Source organism: Mirounga angustirostris, unplaced genomic scaffold, assembly GCF_029215605.1.
Source record: "Mirounga angustirostris isolate CCGP_5_RB_7025 unplaced genomic scaffold, mMirAng1.0.hap1 SCAF_1, whole genome shotgun sequence".
Lineage (NCBI taxonomy): Eukaryota > Metazoa > Chordata > Mammalia > Carnivora > Phocidae > Mirounga > Mirounga angustirostris.
In genome coordinates this window covers 119,309,172-119,329,321 of record NW_026991709.1, presented here as the reverse complement: position 1 = coordinate 119,329,321, position 20,150 = coordinate 119,309,172, and the positions used below count along the sequence as shown (strand labels likewise).

Here is a 20,150-nt window from a genome sequence, read left to right as displayed (position 1 = left end):
TGTAGACAAGCCCCCAGGCTACTGGGGGTGATCCCTGGCAGCTCTGAGGCCTCCTCTCATTTAATAGGCACCATCATGCTGTGAGGCAGCTTAAAAATCATGGCCACAAAATTGGTTATGGCTTCAGGAGGGAGTCCCTCAGGGAGGCAGGGTGGCCTCTGCACAGAGCCATGCATGGCCACCAGCTGAGAGGAGCCTTGCGGGCTTATCCACTCCTCATCCACACATGACACTTCCTGCCACGCCCCTGATGAAGCTCACAGAGGCAGGTGCTTACAGCCAGAATTCCAGTTTATTCATGTCAGATGAGAGCTATAATTGCCCCCATTTCAGAGAGGAGAAAACGGAAGAGCAGAGCTACAGAGAACCAACGCCTACCTAGGTCTGTCAGCCTCCGAAGCCTATTCTTTTCCCATGCTCCCCCCCTTCAGTTGAGGGACTGGGAGTACCACCTCAGAAAAGAACTCAAGAACAAGATTTTACTCAAGTAAAATTTATATTTACCTCGAGGGTAGGGTAGGTTGGCTGTTTTCAAGGGTGGCGGGCCAGCAGAAAGTGGCTGGTATGCTCATCTCTCTGACTGAGCCACCCAGGCACCCCAATCGTATGCTCATCTCTCTGGTGGAACAGACAGCATTCTCCCTCAGATTCATTTTCATGGTTGTTAGATGAAGATTGCCATTCATGGCAAAGTGTTGTTCTGTTTTCTCTGATTAACCGGTTAGATCTAGGAGCAGATGAGTGTGTCCTGAGAAGGGCTAGTTTAATCATCCCAGTGCCTTGTGGAGAATGTCTGGACCCCTCGTAGACATGGGGGCCAGGCAAACCCCAGTACTGAGAAAACCAATAGCAACAACAAACACTCTTTTCAAGCAGAATTGGAAAATTTACTTGCCAGAATTTATCATGGGAGCAGAAGAGTGGACTTGGCGTACAAGGCTTTGGAGTCTGACACGCCTTAGTGCCAACTGCATCCCCACTGCTTAATGGTTTCGTGTCTCTGGTGAGTCATTCCAATGCCTTACAACTCATTTTGCTTATCAGTAAAATGGGACAGTATCAGGTTCATTTCATAGCTGCTGTGAGATTGGTCTGGTGGTACCAGTTATATGGTAGCTGGCATTAAAGGCTGACATTGATAGCCAGCAGGAGCTCCCTCAGCCAACAGTTGGGCCCCCAAGATGCGCTTCCTCTTGAGTATTGGTTCACACTCAGCTATTATCTGTTGCTTGGTTTTCAGGTACAAAGCTAAGGTGCTAACGAGGCTGGCCAGTGGCTCCCCCCAGGCATGTTAGGATCAGGAGCAGTCAAGCCATGGTATCCTCCTTGGTGCAATGTTGGCGGGGAGCTGGGTGGGAAAGGACAGCTGTTCTTGGGGCATTTTGAGCTCTTGGATCCTTCAGGTGGCTGGAGAAGGTTGGTGCAGCTGAAACTTGCCCTATTCCATCCTCCTCCCCACTCGCAGTGATTTTTGAGTTTGGCTGAAGCTGGAATGCTCGTCAGGAGGCAAGGGAAGGACAAGATGTCATGTGAGGCAAGACTGTAGCATCTGTTGTTCTGTGTCAGGATTGGCTTGTCTGCTGTGGCACTAGCCTATTCTCCAGATGGGAGTAATGTTCTCTATTATGGGCAGGATATGATGGCAGAGAGGGGGACCTCAGCTTTCCTGGGCTTTGAAAGGTCATGGTCAGCCTAGGACACGCCCTGACTACAGAGTGGGCCATAGGACGTGCCATGGTGGAGTCTGATCGGGGCTGGTTGGGAGGGGACTGTGTGATGCCTGTAGCCAGTGACCTGGGCTGATGTCCACCAGGGGCATCCCTGGGCACTGGGAAGGGTTTGGCCCTGGGGAGTCCCTGGGCAGGGAAGGTGACCCAAGGTGGGGTTCTGTACATGAAAATTCTGAGCCACCATTGGTTGTGGACATGATGTCAAGTCTCCACACTCAGACCTGACAGGGATGTGGGGAAGCATCGTCAGAGACAGACTCTGGAACAGAAAGGCAGGGCTGCTCTCTGGGGTTGCTTCCCCAGAAGATCACTGGGGAGAGAAGTATGCCCAAGGCCCCTCACAAACCGTATTCGACTCTGGCCCCAGTGCTCACCAGAAGGCTGGGCACAAGGATGACCTCCTCTCTCTGAACCTCAGTGTTCTCCTTTGTAGAATGGGCATGATAAAGCTCCAGGCACAGAGCATACAGCCGTGGGTGCTCACGGCTTTCATTAACCAGGCGAACTGAGCCAGGTCCTGAGCTTCACATATAGATTACAACAAAAGTGGCCTGAATAGAAGCTTCTCCTCTAATGTGACGGAAGTAAGTTCATGGATATCCTTTTCTCAGTGTTTGAATTTTTATGACTATGAAAGCAAGACTCAAAAAGGACTAACCGCATTTAACTGTGAAGCATGTGTTCGTTGGGGGTAGAGCTCCTAGAAGCATGTTTTCCTGTTGCAAATGCATTCTTCAGCCATGGCATGGAGTGGAGCAGCTCTGCATCTCCGGGTTCACCACAAAGAGCTGCAGGATGCCCAGGGGGAGGTCGGGCAAGCGGGCAAGCTGTCTCCAGATGACCGGGTCCACAGCCCAAGTGATAACAGCAATAATAACACACCACCCATACCTACCTCTTATATAGTGCTTAGTCTGTGCTGGCCTTTATGCTAAGCACTTTACAAATTTTCACTCATTTAATCCTTACAACTACTCTTTCAGCGAATGCCTGTATTATCTCATTTTACAATGAAGACGTTGAGGCACAGAGAGCTTGAGTCAGTTGCTCGAGGTCACACAGCTAGTAAGGGGGGGAACCAGGATATTCAAAACAAGGCACACTGGCCCAATGGGCCCCTTGTGGAGATGTTTGCAGAGGGGGCAGGAAGGGAAGGAACAGGAGAGACTGCTCCACTGGGCTGGGTGGGCACGCAGCCAACTGGACCTTTCCTTCAGCGGTGGATCTGGGTGAGACCCTGAGATGCTGTCCCAGCTGTTCTCCTCCCTCCTGCCTTCATCCCCAGCCCTCAAAGCTCTTGGCTCAGCACAGAGCTCCACAAGGTGTTCGGAAAAGCTAGCTGCATCAAGACAGCCCAGCAGTGTCTGTGGATCAGGCATGCTTCGGTTGCTAACGGGAGAATGTCACTGAAAATGTCCCAGCCGCTGTGAGGTTTGGCCCCACGGCTGTGAGGTGGTCCAGGCCTTTGGAATCGGCTCCGGGCTGGTTTCCGGAATTGCTCCTCTGCTCCCTGGCTCCCCCTTCCACGTGTTGGAGGCCAGGAAGCTTGACAGAACAGCTTTGTCTCCTGTCTTGCAGATCTTGGGCGGTGAGTGGTGTATGGGCGACACAGGAAGTGGAGAGGAGCCCCAGACAGAGAAGGGCGGGCTTGGAGCCCTGCGCAGCTTTGATTTGAGGGTCATAATGATTATGCCTTTTTTTATACCACCCATGTTTTGTGCTCTGGGCCAAGTGTTCTTTTCTCTCTCTCTCTCTCTCTTTCTTTCTTTCTTTTTTTTTTTAAAGATTTTATTTATTTATTTGAGACAGAGAGAATGAGAGAGAGAGAGCACATGAGAGTGGGGAGGGTCAGAGAGAGAAGCAGGCTCCCTGCCGAGCAGGGAGCCCGATGCGGGACTCGATCCCGGGACTCCAGGATCATGACCTGAGCCAAAGGCAGTCACTTAACCAACTGAGCCACCCAGGCACCCTCTCTCTCTTTTTTTCTTAACCCATACAATAAACTTTGAGGGGATATTGCTGTTATTTCCATTTTGTAGATGGGAAATGGAATCTTGGAGAGGTAAAGAACTCACGAATTGCTCAAGGCCAAGCAGGTAGCCAGCAGGAGAGCTGTGCTTCACCCCAGTCCATCAGCTCTCCTGTGCCCTGCTCCTGCTGCCTGGGCCAGCCCTGACTCCATTTTGCCCACCACATAGAGCCTGATTCCACAGAGCAGGTCGGCGCCATGGCTCCTTCTCTGGGGGGTTAGAGAGTGGGAAACGTAGGCTCTCAGGCCTAACTGGCAGAGAGGGCTTGTCCACCTGCATCAAGCCGGGAAAACTGTATTTCCAGACGTTGTTCCTAGATGGTTTAATTGACCTGCCAACAAGTATTTATTGGTGCAGCGGCTCAGCAGAAGACACTGGCAGCCAGCCAAGGCTTCTGGTATTGATGAAGGCCAGAGAGAGTTTCCTTCCAGGCTGAGTACAAGGACACCGTCCCCTTGCCAGAGACATCCTCCAGTCTGCACTGAACTCACCACCTTCCTGCTCGACTCCCATGTGTCTCCCGGCTGCCACGGTCCTCCCAGCCTCCCTGACATCGACATGCAGCTCCTCGGCCCTCCCGACCCAGGCCTGGTCCCCCTTATCATTCTGCCCTGACCCCAGCCCACCCCAGCCCTCAGCCCAGGGCTCTGCCCCCTGCACCCTCATTCAGCACCGAGTCTCCCGCATCCGCCCCATTCACTTACTTTTGCACATGTGTGCCTTCTTTCCCCAAGTGGAGATGAAGTGAGTTCCTCGGGACAAGGGATGGTGACCCAGGAAGCATGTGTGGGGAAGTGGATAGAGGAGGGACTTAAAAATATGTGTGCATTTGGGGCGCCTAGATTGCTCAGTCAGTTGGGCATCTGCCTTTGGCTCAGGTCCTGATCCCAGGGTCCCAGGATCGAGCCCCGCATCTGGCTCCCTGCTCAGTGGGGAGCCTACTTCTCCCTCTCCCCCCCATCCCCCTGCCTCCTGCTCATGCTCTCTCTTGCTATCTCTCTCTCTCAAATAAATAGATAAAATCTTTTTAAAAATATGTGTGCATTTACTTTTGAAAGGCAAACTGTGCACGTAGCAACAAATTTAAATATTACAATGAAATACCCCCCCATTACAATGAAATACTCCCCCACACCCATTAGCTCCCCAGCTCCTCTCCCTGCTGGCAACCACCATTAATAGTTTTGCGTGTGTCCTTCCAGAAATTTATGACACAGAAATTTTACATGAATGTGATCATGCTGTAAACATTGCTCTGCATCTCCCTTCCCCCCTCATAGATCTTGGCGATTATTTAATATTACTATAGAGTAGCCTCATTCTTTATTAACAGCTGCCTGAGTTTTCTTGGTATGGTTGTATCATTATTTTATTCAGACCCCCACTTTTTTGACATTTATGCAGTTTCCAATCTTTGAGAATAAACATTTGATTCCAATTTAAATTTCATTTCTGCCCCCTTCTGGCTAATTAACATCCCCGAGCCTTCGTTTTCCCCTCTGTGCAGTGGGAATAATTATATGTGCCTTGCGTAGTTGCTGTGAGGATTAGAAATGAGGCAGAGGGCGCCTGGGTGGCTCAGTTGGTTAAGCAACTGCCTTCGGCTCAGGTCATGATCCTGGAGTCCCGGGATCGAGTCCCACATCGGGCTCCCTGTTCGGCGGGGAGTCTGCTTCTCCCTCTGACCCTCCCCCCTCTCATGTGCTCTCTCTCATTCTCTCTCTCTCAAATAAATAAATAAAATCTTAAAAAAAAAAAAGAAAAGAAATGAGGCAGAAACGAAGCATGGTCCAGCATGTGGCTCAGAGTGGGGGCGTGTACTGGAGGGGGCTGTGGGTCTTACCGTGCTTACCCGCGTCCAGCGCTGAGCTCTTCTGGGCCCCTTGATGAATCTTGTGAATGATTTGGTTTCTAGTTTAAAGTACAGTAGAACCACATTAATTTGCTGTTAAGGAGGCTTCAAGCACAGTGCTGGACTAGGAGCATTTGAATTGTATAATCTGGTCAGTGCTGACGTAGGGTGTGTGTCAGCATGCCGAGTCACCTGGTCCCTTACCTGCCCAGGGCAGGTCCATGATGGAGTGGGTTGCCGTTCTGTTGCTGCTCTTGCCAGGACTGAGGGTGATAGTTCTTTGAGGCAGAGACTCCCTCTGTGGTACCCCTTGCAATTGAGGACATAGTAGGTGCTCAGTAAGCGCATATGAATATACTGGCCTCCCGCCACCTGCCGAGCTTTTCTGTTCCCTTCTGCAGCAGGACCCGAGTCACAGTTGGCTGGAATAGAGGGAGGCTGGCTCGGAGAGGCCACCCCCTTGAAACCTGACCCTAGAGTGACCCAGTCCCACATCTCCTTGTGTGTGGGGCACAGCACATCTGTCCCCGCACTCGGGCCAGGCCCAGGCTGGGCGATGGGCTGGGCCATTCGATTCAGGATCTTGACATTCAGAAACTGGCCCCTACCCTTTGTTTGCCACAGAAAGGAACAGACTTTTAGCTGAAAGCGGTTTTTGTGGCGCTGCTCTGAGTGTGTGTGTGGGGGGAGGGGGGCGGTGTTCACAGTTGAACAGTCGTGAGTAGGTTCACCCTTGGAAGTCCTTCCTGCAGGAAGGGGGCTTTGAAGCACGGGCTCAGTCAGGAGAGTGTCGCCCTGGGCCACAGTGGAGTCATACACCCTGGAAACACTGTGCACCTGCCCTCTTCCTCTCAGAGGGCCTCCGTGGGGCCTCGTGGGAAGAGCTGGGGCTCACTCCTGACGGGGCTGCTCATGAGCTGTGACCCTGAGCAAGTCAGCTCACACTGGAGCCTCCGTGTCTTCATCTGCAAAAGTAATAGAAACACACTATGCCACAGGCGTTGGGATTGTGGATGATATACAGAAAGTGACTGGGCGCGTGCCTGGCACGTGCTAGACACGGGAAAAAGTAGGTTTAAAAATCGCCACTCATGACGATCACAGCTTCTGTAGACTGGTAGAATTACTGTTAGTGTTATTAGATGTGGAAACAATTATTGTTATTAAATTTGGGTCTGGGGGCTTTCACATAAGGGAATATGTTGGTTGGGGGGGGGGTGACTCTTTTTCTCTTTAAGATACTTGATGGAAATGCCACCTGAGGTTGAAAGACCACTGTGAGTTTGTCACAAATGAGCTGGGAGTGTTGAGCCTTCCCTGTGAGCAGTTTCAGGGATTTCCAGCTAAGTGTCTGGTGGAAGTGTTTTGGAGTTCCTGGTGGTGACTTGCTCGGTGGACATGTGTTCAGCAAGGCTGTCCAAATACACGGCCTCCTTGCCCGCCATGGCCCCTGCGGGTATTCAGTGGGGAGGAGCTGTTGAGGCGCCGGGCCTGAGGGGCAGCATCTGTCTCCGAACAGATGGCCACGAGGCCCAGCTGTGGGCTCGCCCCTGCTGGACCTTTGGAGGGAAGGGAAGGGGGAAGAGGTGGCTGAGAGGAGCCGGCAGGAGGGTGAGGGCAGGCCCCAGGCAATGGAGCTGGGAGAGATGCCTTCTGGCAGCTGGGGCCGGACCCCCACTTTACATGGGGGAGCTGAATGGACCAGAGAGCTGGGACGGCTTGCCCAAGGTCACCGGCTAATTAGCAGGAGAACCAGACCTAAAACCCAGGCCTCCAATCCCCCTTGAAAACGCACCTCCCCAGAAACAAGAGAGTGAGGATTCGATGCAGTTTGTGAGCTGTGTTCAAAAAGCCTGACATAGATGGGAGAGGACACTGGAGTTTAGGAGGAGAATGCTGCCTTCGTAGGAAGTGGTCTTGACAGCTTGGGCAGCATTGAGACCCTCCGTGGCTTCCCCGTGCCTTCTGCATGTCAGAGCCCCTGTCCCCACCCTGCTCAGACCACAGAGCAGGGAGTCCAGCACAGTCAAGATCACCAGTCCCTCCGTGTACTACCTGGATGAGCCAGGCGTAAGTTTCCTCAGCATTCCTGTCTGTAAAGTGGGTTTGCTGATGGGACTCACCCCATAGACTTGTTGTCAGCAGTGCTTCTCACACCTCAATGGGCATCTTGCTAAATGAGGTTCTGACTCAGGAGGTATAGGTAGGGCCCGAGACTCTGCATTTCGGACAAGCCTCTGGGTGGGGTTCATGCTGCTGTGTGTTGAGGGCAGGGCACAGGGCAAGGCTTCCCCACACACGGCTTGTCCCCTGCTCCCACCGTCCACCTCTCTAACCCCCACTCTGATCCTGCAGCCAAGCCAGTCTGCTTACTCCTCCGTGCTTGGTCTGTGCTGACCTCTTCGTTGGAAATGGCCTGTTTCCTCCCCACCTACCCAACAGGGCCTGCTGTAAACAAGCCTGGCTCTGCCCACCAGCCCTCCTGCCTGGCTGGCATGAGGGTCATTCCTGCACCTTGTCCCCCCACGTGCTCCCCACCCTTCCCCTGTCCAGCTGTGCCTTCTGCACTTCCTCCGTTTCCTATCCAGCCCCATTTTCCTTTTGTTCTCATCCTCCCCAGCCACCATGTGACTCAGTTTACCTGTCCTGGAGCCCAAATTCGCCACGTTGCCCCGTTGCCAGCAAGGTACACGCAAGGAAATCCATGACTTTTCTGTGAGGCCAACTTTGTTTGGGAAAGGATTACTGCAAATAGAAACAGCTCTTTGTTTAACAGTCATTGATTGAGCACCTACAAAAGACCAAACACCTCTTGGCGCTGCTCAGGCCTCCCGTTGTCTTATTTAAACCCCCACAGCCCCATACAAATGCTCGTAAGTGCCCTAGGCACAGCAGCTCATTTAATCCCCACGGATGAGGAGAAGGTACTGTCACCCCACTTCCCACATGAGGAGCCTGGGGCCGAGGGGCATGAAGAGCCCGCTCACGGCACAAACTCGGAGGCAGCGATCTGCGCAGGGATCCAGGCGGCCAGCTCCAGCACCCACCCCCACCTCTAACCTCCGGGCCACAGACGGTCGCGGTGAGCCTTCCTTCGGCCTTGCTGGTGGTCTCGGGCCTTAGCAGAAGGGCTTACTGAAGCGGGCGTCAGCAGTCCGGCTGCCTCAGCATGTCCACACCCTAAATACAGGACAGCCAGGCTGTGCTCATTCTCACCTGTGCCCCCGGGAGCGGCGCGGATGCGGCGCGGGTGCTGCAGGGCTCGCAGTGCACCGGGCAAGCAAATTGGCGGGACGGGGTGTAAATGAGCAAAGAGGCTCCCCATTTGGCAACAGCATTTGGTGGCCGCGGTCGGGGAGCCAGCCACTCCTCCCAGTCGTGTCCCTTGGTTAAGGCAAGGGGGCAGTTAGCATGAGTTACAGCCCAGCCCAGACACTAATAAGGTGCTTGTCTGAAGCCTTCCATAATTCAAGTTAAGGCTGTACCGTCTAATGGCCCTTCTTCATCAGATCTTCCAAGACTCGGTGCCTCCTTAATGATTTATTTGCTTGGGATGAAAATTAAGCCGAGACAGCGTGAGCTTGGAAAATACTGCCGCGCTGGTTCTCCCCAGTTCTTCATGCTCAGTGGCGGCCGCTTCTATAAATAGAGCCGTGAGCCCCGCTGCGTGCCCCTCCTGCTGGGAGCCCCAGCGGGCACCGGCTGCCCTGTCATGACCCTCTGGGACCACAGCGGACGAGGCACCTGGTGTCCGCCATCTTTCCCACCTCCAAGGCCGGTGACCCCGCTGGGGAGCCGCAAGGGGCCAGATCTGCTGGCAAAGATATCGTCACCTTGGCTTTGGAACCATTTAAGTAGAAGTGTTTGAGTTGATCCATCTGGAGCTACAGCCACGTTCCAGATTTTGCCCTGTCAATGTTTCTCCCACAAAATGCATTTCACGAGGGTGTCCCAGGGTGAGGGTGGGTTTGCCTCTGGTGTTCAGTGAGGTGGATGACAGCTTTCTGCCTGATGTCGAGGCCTGGCTCGGAGAGGCACATGGGATCCTGTTCATCTCCCTAAGCATGGCCGCCTCTGGGGTGAGGGGCCAGAGTCGGAGCTGAGGGCCACTCCCAGGGCTCACCTGGAGGCCAGGTGCTGATTGGGGTGGGATGTTTAGCCCAGCTCCTCTGGAGTTCGGAAGACCCAGGTTGGCTCAGGAAAGGGCCGAGTGTAATGGTGTGTGAGGACTGAGAGCTCCAGGCACCCCTCTGCAGCCTCAACTGCACGTCTGCCCTAGGCTCCCTCCCACCCACCTGTTCCCAACCTCTCCTGTATCTTTTCTGGCTTCCTCATAATTCAGGCACCTCTTGGTGTTGGCTGACTCTGGCCCTTTGTTGGCACAGTATTTTCCCATGTCTTGTTTTAAAATCCTGAGAGTCTCTGATTGGTCCAGTGCTTCTCTTCAGAAGCAACCCCCTGATTGGCTGTTGCTGGGTCAGATCCTACCTGCTGGTTCCCTTAGCTGTGGAGAGTCCTGGAGCTGGTCATTTAGCACATTTGCCTGGACATCAGCGTCCCTCAGGGAGCATGTAAAAACACAGATTTCAGCTGTCTCTCATCTATAGCATCAGTGGACCCAGGATTGTGTGTGTGTGTGTGTGTGTGTGTGTCACAAACTTCCCACTTGATTATGCCATCAATCTAGCACTAGCTAGAAGTCAGCTGCTCGGGGTGCCTGGCTGCCGGGAGACTACTGGGGTGCAGTGGGGGTGCCCGGTCACGTAGAGGGAGAGTGTGCTAGGCAAGTAGTGATGTCCCAGACTTACAGGAACTGGTTATTGGGAACTGTGGTCCGAGGCAGAAGCAGGGGCTGGGCTCCGAGTCTTAACTGGAATGGGCATGGGGCACCTGAAGATCATTCTTATTGGCTCCAGCATTAAGGAAACAGATCTTTAGTCCATGCAGCCGAAGTGTTAGTGTTGGGTGGCTGAGTTTGGAGAGGCTGCTTTACTCCCCTAGTTTCCTCCCGGGGTATCCCAAGGGGCATCAGGGTTGATTGGTGCATTTTGTGGAGGCACGGCCCCAGTCAGCCTCTCAGCCAGGGGCCCAGGAGGGTCAGTGTTCCTGTGGGTGCGGGAGGGCCGAGGTGTGGTATGGAGATCTCCTGAGTCACTGTTGCTCTCCCCCCTGGCGGAGGCCAGGTCGTCCCCTCTGCCCTTGTGTCCCCAGCGTCTGGCACATGGTGGGTTCTCAGTGAACATCTACTGAATGAGTGACTGGATAACTCAGGGCCCACACGGCAGGGTGAAAAAACACTGCAGGTTCGGGTGGAGGACAAGGCCCAGAGAAAGAGCACATTCTTCTATAGCATCTGCACAAAAGAAAGAGTTCACAGGCTTCCTGTTGAAACTTCAGGGAAGGGAATCCTAAGAAGTTTCCAGTTAGCCAGGAATAGTAAATTGAAATTAGTCGCACTCGGCTCATAGCCACTAATTTGATCTCGGTATAAATAAGCCATTCCTCTTCCCTCAACCACAAACGGTCCTGCGTGGGCCAGTCTGCCCCGTGGGATTTATCCTTTCACTCGGTGTTTGTGAAGGGCCTGACCTGTGCTGACCCGGGCCAGGAGCTAGGCTGCGGTGGTGAGCAAGGCAGGCCCACTGTCCATTCTCCATGGCGCCACAGTCCGCTGGAGAGCTATGGTCACAATGAGAGAGGCTTTTTATCACTCAGCCAATGGGTCAATGGCTATTTTTTTTAAATATCTCCTATGCGCCAGGCACTGGGGGTACTGTGATGACAACTTAGGAGGAGAGACAGAAACAGAAGACACGTCTATGATAAATCTAGAGAAATGTGACGAAATGCGCAAAACAGGAGACCGTGATAGGGAGGGAGGGGTGTCTCCGGGCTGCTGCCAGGGAAGGGCATTGGAGACCTATATGGTAAGGTGGAAGCAGCCCTGGGAAGATCTGGGGAACACTGAGTTGGTGGGTACAAGGTGGCGAGTGTGTGGCCAAAAGGGCAGGCAGCCAGCAAGGCCGGGCACGGTGCAGGGGAGAGCGAGGGCTGTGGGACGTAGGGTTTGGCAGAGGCTGGGCTTGGGGGCCTGCAGGCTGTGGCATTTTCTTCCATCCTACAGACTCAGATGATTCACTGTTTTTTAAAAAGGTGTAAACAAACCTTATTTTAAAGAAGCAATATTTGAAGTTCCTTTTCCACTGGGACATGCCTCCTGGTTCTACCAAATGACCCGTTGTTGGAACTTTGGTGAAGGTGGCCTTTGATTGAGGTGGGTATTGCCATTTCCATTTTACAGATGAGTTGATTGAGGCTCAGAAAGTTTGGGAGCCTTGCCTGGGTTGCACTGTGAGTGGCGGAGCTGATTTGAACCCCATCTGTTATTTTTCCACCTTGTCACTGCTCCAGATTCTAGGTGTGTGTGTGTGTGTGTGTGTGTGTGTGTGTCTGAACACAACAGAGCTCCATGGGTCTACTAAGAGCCATCTGGCAGGCCAGCCAAGAGAAGGGGCCTCTATGGAGCAGGGAAACCCATGTGGGCCTGGGCGAGTCTCCTCCCCACACTGTTCTTTTTTCCCTTCAGGTTGTTGAGTGAACAATGGCTGGGAATTTGTGGCTCACAGTCTTCCCTGTCTGGGTGGTAGGTGGGTGGGAGACCCAGGGCTTGGAGCCCATCACCACCATGGCCAGGGTCTGGGCCAGCCACTGTCCGCGGTGCTTCGGCCTCTCCATGTCCTTGGCTGCATCCTGGGAAGGGGGACCTGTGGGTGGGTTCCGGGCTGGTGGACTCTGCCTTCTCTTCTGTCCCTCGGCAGGGTAGAGCCCCAGGGTTCTGACAGGTGTCTGTTGGTTTGGGCGCTTGTCACTTCAGGCTGGGTGAGCCATCCAGGAGGACTCTGGATTAGAGTCCTCTGGAGTGGAGGACTCTGTTTCCTTTCTTGCGGACACCATCAGCTTCTCTCGGTTATTCAAGGTATTGTAGCAAAAGAGGATTGTTCAGATATGTGAGAGCTGAAAAAGTGTTCTTGAGCTGAACTGACTTGATTTACCCAGCGTCTGGTGTTGGGTGGAAAAGAGGGAAGAAGGGGTCAGGTCCTGGAAAATATGCTAGACTTAGAGCCAGAAAAGCTGGCTCAGCCCATTCCAGCTTGGCCACCGGCTATGTGTGACCTTGGGCAAGTCACCTCTCCTCTCTGTGCCTTTATTTCTCCACTGCAGGAAGGAGGGGTTTAGACAAGATGACCTCAAAGGATCTCCATTATTCTGTGTTATCTAATATTCAGAGGCTCTCTGCACATCTGATTTTTTGGATGGCAAACACTTTACATGCCGTGCTGTCCAGTATAGCAGCCACCAGCCATACACGGCTACTTACATTTAAGTTTAAATGAATTAAAGTTCAGTGAGAATTCAGTTCCTCAGTTGCACTAGCCACATTCAAGTGCCCCGTAGCACCGTGCGGCTGGTGGCTACCATGTTGGACATGCAGATGCAGAGCATGTCCATCATTGCACAAAGTTCTAGTGGTCAGCGCTGCTGTGGGGCCCCTGGGGAGGACTGGGGAACATAATGGCAGGGTGCAGGCCCCTGTTTCCATCATGGGACTATTCTGGAGGCAGTGCCAGGAGGAGGGTCAGCTCTCTGGGCCTGGCTTGAGCAGGGTGGGCGTGGGAAGAGGATTCAGCACAGACGTCCATCCAGGGAGTGCTGGGCACAACCAGGAAACCTTAGAGAATGTTACAGGTCCTGGGTGGGGAGAGCCAGGAGGCGGGGCAGTGATGGGAGGTATGCCAGGAATGCTGGGGACAGCAGGGGCCAGGAGCCCCATCTGGGGAGGGGCAGCTGCTGCAAGAAAGCCAAAGCCCAGCGCACCGCCCCCCCCCCCCCGCCCCGGGTTCAGGATCGGGGAGCAGCTGCGCCCCTTGCTAGGTCTGCATCCTTGGACAAGTTCCTGAGCCCACAGAACCTCCACCTCTTCATGGATGAAAGGGGAGAAATAAGAAAAGGTTTTTATGGAGATGAAATAACATCGACTCTCGAAAGCCCACTGTAAATGGTAAGGCCATGTCAGAGACTGCTTCCCAGACAGAGCACTGTTGGCTACTCATGTTGACTTGTAATCGTAGACTGGCCTAAATTGTGATTTTAAGGTTCTGGGGTGTCTGTCCTGCCTTTCCAACTGGAAGGTGGGCTCTTTGGAGAAGGGGACCAGCACGCGCTCTGTGCGTGCCCTCAGCCCTGCACATACCGGCGCTTTCCCTTCGCGCAGTGGAACAGAACAGTGCCGGTGGCCACCATGCAAGGGGCCGTGCGGGCTTGTCCTCCTTGCTCCCAACCCGGTGGCCTCTCGCCAGCACGCAGTCATGCTTCGAGAGTTGTTGAACACTTCCCTTGTCCCTGACACATAGGCACATCTGGCTAGGTCTGGTTGTCATTTTCTGAACCCACGGCGTATCTCAGGCTCTGACCCCAGCCCCATGGTGTGTAAACAAACCAAGGGCAGAGGTCAAAGGCCAGAGCTGGGCTTTGCAGGCACCTCACATAGCACTCTTGGCAGGAAGTAGCCTGGTGTCCGGTTTCATCATGCGGGCCCCCTCCCCACGCAGAAATCAGCTTTTCATCTGCATTCCTAGCTGGGAGGTGACCCTTCTGGCTGGCTTGTTGATGACGGATGGCCTGCTACACACCAGCCCTGGGGAGGTTCATTGCTCCGGCTGGCTCTGGCTTTTCATGAAGTCTGCTCTAGGGACATGCGGAACACAGAGAGGCGAGCCTGAGTCCCGCCAGAGCCACCTTTCCTGCCATAGAGGTGGGGTGCTTCCCAACAAAAGTGGCAGCGACGATAAGTCAGAGAAACATTTGATAAACATCTCCCTGGGGGTGTTATGTGTGTGTGTGTGTGTATGCATTTAATCCTTTTGGCCCTGTGTGGGTCATATTAACATCCCCATTTCATGGATGAGAAAACTGAGGCTGTGAGAAGCTAAAAGGTCACAGGGCTAGAACTGGAATTGGAGCCTTCTCTGTCTGAGTCCAAGTTCGAAGCCTCCCTTTCAGGATGTCCCAAAGGCCTCCTTTCTTGCTCCTGTTATCTTTCCTTTGATCACGATGAGCTGTAGCAGTTTTTAAACCGGCTGATAGGCCCTATGGCATCCCTGTTTTCCTTGCTTAGCCTCAGCTTGATGATCTGAACTTGTCTAGATGCATGTTTAAGGCTGTTTTGCAGAGCTGTGTCACCTCGGCCAGCCACAGGGACAACCCTTCCCCCGCCACCCCGCTCCGCCCTGAGCCTCAGGTGTCCTCACTGGACAGGGGGGACACCATGCATAGCCAAGGAGCTAGAGGGGTGGAGTGCCAGGTCTGTGGCTTCCCCCAGCTGGTTTGGAGGGCCCATGGGAACTGTGCTCTGTGGTTTCTCTGTTGTCCCCATGCTACCCAACCCCCCACACCACAGATAGAACCCTTGGTGGTGCCCCTCTTCGTTCAGGACATGGCCTGCAGAGGACATGGGACAGGCGTGGGCCCCATGTTCTCAGCCTCCTGCCAGGAGGGAGGCTCCACCTGGCTCTGCCCTGGGGAGAGGGGGTCTTAGGTGTGCCCCTTTCTCTAGGCCAGCCCAAGGAGCTGTGCCCTGGGTGTGGCCTCTCTCAGCAGGGCCCCTCGAACCTCCAGCACAAGAATATGGCCCCCAGTCCTCAGACCAGCATCCACACCTCACCAGGCACGTGTCAGCCCCACACGTTTGTCTCTGCTGTGCCCCGGCCTGGGTGCCGGCCCCACTTCTCCATCCGCCTAAGCTAGCCTTTCTCGAGGCTCAGAGAGATGCCAGCTTCGTTTTTAAAGTCCTCTTTGGTGATCTCAGGCCATAGTAACAACCCCATTCTGTGCTGTTGGAGCACCTGTGGGTGGATAGAGGGAGTCTGCAGGGGTTTGTAACCCAGAAAAGAGGAAGGCGCCACCACCTTCTTAGTGACTAATCTTCAGATGGCTTTCTCTGTGGCTCCTCCTTGCTGGACTCTGGCCCCTGTTACCTCTCGCTCCACTAAGTCCAGAGCCTCAGAGGCCCTTTGGGGCAGAGGGGAAAGGCTCTGAATTGGGCAGAAAGCCCGAGCTGAATCCTGCCTAGGCTGTCCCAGGCTGTGGGACTCTGCACTTTTGCTTGGTTGTCGTCGTCTGTAAAATGTGGCTAATAATGGGTCTGCCGGGGGCGCGGCAGAGAGCGGCCAGTGAGCCAGCGGATGTGAAACACCTAGCACAGTGTCCGAGGCCTGGCATCACTGGATGGAGCTCGTGGGGATTTCTTCCTTCCCCCAGACGGTAACAGCATGTGATATGGTCCCAGGTAGACAGTGGGCACACAATAAAGTCTTCTTGGTTTTTTCTTTTTTTTTTTTTTTTAAAGATTTTTTATTTATTTATTTGAGAGAGAGAGAATGAGAGACAGAGAGCATGAGAGGGAGGAGGGTCAGAGGAAGAAGCAGACTCCCCGCCGAGCAGGGAGCCTGATGTGGGACTCGATCCCGGGACTCCAGGATCATGACCTGAGCCGAAGGCAGTCGCCCAACCAACTGAGCCACCCAGGCGCCCTAGTCTTCTTGGTTTTTTCAATACTTTCTTTTGTAATGTTTCTCCGTTAAAGGCAACCCCAGGCCCTCCAAGGCACAGAGCAGAAGCCCCGTGCTTGCTCAGCCTTGGAGGGGGCCTCTGCCTGGCCCTTCCCTCCTCCTCCCCCAAACCCCTTCCCTGGCCTCTCTGTGCCCTCCCCTCCATGCCGCCCAGGCCACTGCGCTGGCCTATAAATCAAACCTGCCCCTGGAGACCTCTGACCCAAACCAAATGGCCTTACAACGCCAGCACAGAGTAAGCTCAGCTTCCAACAATGCCTGACCCCTCCCCGGCCTGACCCAGGGCCCTGGAGCTCCTTTATGCAGCTGCCCTGTCAATCACTCCCAATCCATGATCGGGGCTCTAGCTGGGGGCCGTGACCTCTCAGAGACACTTAGGGACTATCGTAGAGACATTCCACTAAGCCGTATAAAGATCTCTGGAGGGTTCATGGTGCCTGCTTTCTGTGCCACAGGCAGTAGCTTGGCCCAATAGCCAGAGCTGATATGCTCTGTGCCATTGTCTACCCCTCCTCCAGGAAGCCTTCCCTGGCTGCAGCAGCTACTGCAGCTTGGATGGCATAGAATGTCTGACTCCCCCCCACCCCCAGCCCCAGGCACTCATTCATATATTGTTCATTCCTTTGACATTTACCATGCTTCCTCTGCCTGGGCCCAGTGGGAAGTGTGGACATTGCTCTTACAATCAGGAGCACCCAGAGATAGCTATGGATATAATTACAGCTATGGATATAGCTATGGATACACTTACAGGACAGGGTCTTAGGGGCTGCAGTTGAGCATGAGACCCAGAGCACTGGGAGAACTCCAAAGGTGGACTCTAGGACAGCTTCCCAGGGAGGAACGCTCAAGCTGAGTTTTGAAGAATGAGTTGGTATTTGCCAAATGAAAGGGAGTGTGTTTCAGACAGAGGTAGACCAGCACATGGCAGGGGCAGGCACGGGGTGTGAAGCAGCTTGATAGATTCAGGGGCCGACAAATTGGAGAGCCTGCTAGAAGTACACCTGGGGGAGTTATTGGAGGCTAGATGTGTATCAGTATGAATTACTTGTTGTCTGGGACCAAAAATTCCCAATAATCTAGGCTTCAACAAGAATAGAGGTTCATTTCTCTCTCATTTAAGAGAAGTCAAGAAGCAGGCAGTCCAAGGATGTTGTGATGCTCCATGAGGTGATCGGTGCTTCAGATTCCTTCTGCCTGCTATTCTACCTTCCCAGCTTGTGACTTCCATTCCCAAAGGTACCTTATGGTCCAGGATGGCTGCCAGAGCTCCAGCTTTTGCACCCATACTTCAGGCAGTAGGACAGAAGAAAAGATGAAGGAGGGCATACTGTTTTCTTTAAAAAGATGTCTCAGAAATACCACACCATGCTTCTGCTTTATAGCTCAATGGTCAAAATGTGATCACATACCGTTCTTAGCTGCAAGGAAGATGCGAACTGTAGTTCTTATCAGTAGGTGCTGCCTATAACACTGTTCTTCTGCAAAGGATCCTGAGGCCCTACCTTGCCTCTGTGGGAAAGAACACTGCTCAGTTAGCAATGCCTCCCTTGACTATGTGGTCTACTGCCAGAAGGTCCTCTCCCCAGGGATTCCCAAGGTGTTTGGTGTGGTTCTTGCAAACAAAGCCAGGCACATGGTCAGTGCTTCTCCAAAGCCCCAAAGCTCAGCAGAACTCTAGGCAAAGGGTTTCTCGGTATTCTGCAGTCTGACTTTGTTTCTGATCTACCACCTCCTTAAAGCACCCATTGCCCTTCTGCAAGCCTCGAGTCCGTGCAGAATGGTCTGTGCAGTTAGAGCATGGACTAGGAGGACAAGAAAGAAATACAATGTTGCTAAATCGCTGCAGGCTCATCCCTCAGTAAGAGGTCTTCCAGCATGTAATAATACAGAAGGAATCTGAGGGAAGTTTCAAGCCATTTTATTTTCACAGCTGGAAATGCCTTGTCTCCTGGTTTAATTTCACACCTGCAGTGTGTCAGTCACAGTCCCACTCTCCTTAGCTGTGAAATGGGGCTAATACCACCTACCTTGAGGGGTTGTTGGGAGAATCACATGGAATAAGAAAGGGCAAAGCAGGGAAGAGACACAGAGGATAGCAGTTAGGAGCTCTGGCCTCCAACTGCCAGGGTTCCGATCCTGGCTCTGCTGCTGGTTACTGGGTGACCTTGCCTATGTGACTTAACTTCTCTGTGCCTTAGTTTCCTTTTGTGAAATGGGGATGCTAATAATAGTACCTACCTTGCAGAGCTGTTGTAAGGCTCACACATATGATAATACACACGGTGCGTGCGTTTAAGAGGTTATAGCTCTGAAGAGCACCAACTTTGGGATCAGGCATGCCTGGGCTTTGATTCTGGGTAAACTACTCCTCTTGGCTCTTTCCTCATTTGTAAAGCAAGAATAACATGGCCTACCTTGCAGCCTGAGGGCTAATGACAGAAGAGCTGTAAAGCAACACACAGAACATCTGACAGGTCAGAACTCTGGAGAAGATTATAATAATGATACTGTGTCCCAGGCTCTGTCAACAGCTCCTTTGCCTAAAAACACTTGAGAAGTAGGCTGCTCTTAACATTACTCCTGGGGCACCTGGGGTCTAAGGACTCGCTCAGGGTCACACAACTGGTGAGAAACGAAGTCGAGCTTTGACTTCCTGGGTGAACTGATCCAGAGCCTATCCTGCCCTGCTTGGGAACAGAAAGAGCAGCCGCTCTGGGTTTAAGACGGGAAGGGCTGGGGGTGGAGGGGGCCCAAAGCTGCAGGGACAGCTGCCCCTGAGGTGACACACAGCAGAGGACCGGGGCTCCCGAGTTGTTGTAGTCAGATTTGCACGCAGAACCTTGACCCTAGCTCAGAGGACGAACTCCCTGGGCCTGGCCGGGCCCTGCACTCCCCCTTGCCCACCCAGGCCGCCGCGGGGAGGGGGAGAGGCAGAGTGGGATGGGGCGTGCCAAGTGAGGGGCTGCTGCCTTGTCTGTGGTGGGAGTGGGGGGGCTGGGGGGCGCTTCTGTGTTTACAAACTTAAGGAATAGACTTTAGGAAGCCAAAGTTTGGTTGTGCTCAGTGAGCAGGAAAATGGAAGTGACCCTGGAGCAGAGATTTAAAGCCCTGTTGGCCGTTTAGGCAGCACCGTGTTTAATAGCGTGGGACCCCAGCGTCAGAGTGATAAATCCACTCTCGCCGTGACGTGGGGACCTGGCCTCCTGGGGTCTCCCTGCTCTCTGCGTTCCACAGGGACCCCAACCCCCTGCCAGCCCGTCTTGGAAGTGGACGGGGCAGCTGGCCACCCCGCTCCCCTGGACTACAGGGGCTGTTGGCACTGGCTTCAAAGGAAGGTGTTGCCAGCGTTATTACATGGGAACGCAGAAAGGGCACGAGGTTATACAGATATAGGTCCACAAGTACAAAATAAGTACGTGTAAGTCCAGATTAGAAAAAATAATGCTAGGGGCGCCTGGGTGGCTCAGTTGGTTAAGCGACTGCCTTCGGCTCAGGTCATGATCCTGGAGTCCCGGGATCGAGTCCCGCATCGGGCTCCCTGCTCGGCGGGGAGTCTGCTTCTCCCTCTGACCCTCCTCCCTCTCATGTGCTCTCTCTCTCTCGTTCTCTCTGTCTCAAATTAAAAAAAAGAAAAAAAAAAAGAAAGAAAAAATAATGCTAGAGGGCTAGTCTCCAAACAGGGTATCAAAGGTTACTCCAGGTGGCAGGAGGAGAGGTGAGTTCCTGCTTCTTTGTGCTTAATGTACTTTGCACTTCAACACGTCCACAGGGCTGTAAAACCCCATCCATCCCCAGTTCCTAGCAGATTCTTGGGGTGCCCACACTGCATCCCCAAGCCATGGTGGCGAGCAGTCCCCGGGCCAGCTGTCTGGGCACTGTGGTCGCACCTGTCCGCGCCGCCCCGTCC

General features: G+C 53.5%; 1 protein-coding gene across 1 annotated transcript in view; it reads left to right on the top strand.

Annotated features, from left to right (window-relative positions):
- SPSB4 (splA/ryanodine receptor domain and SOCS box containing 4) overlaps nucleotides 1–20,150 on the top strand; it is a 78,667-nt gene that overhangs the window by 17,629 nt on the left and 40,888 nt on the right. The gene's annotated exons all lie outside the window — the stretch shown is intronic.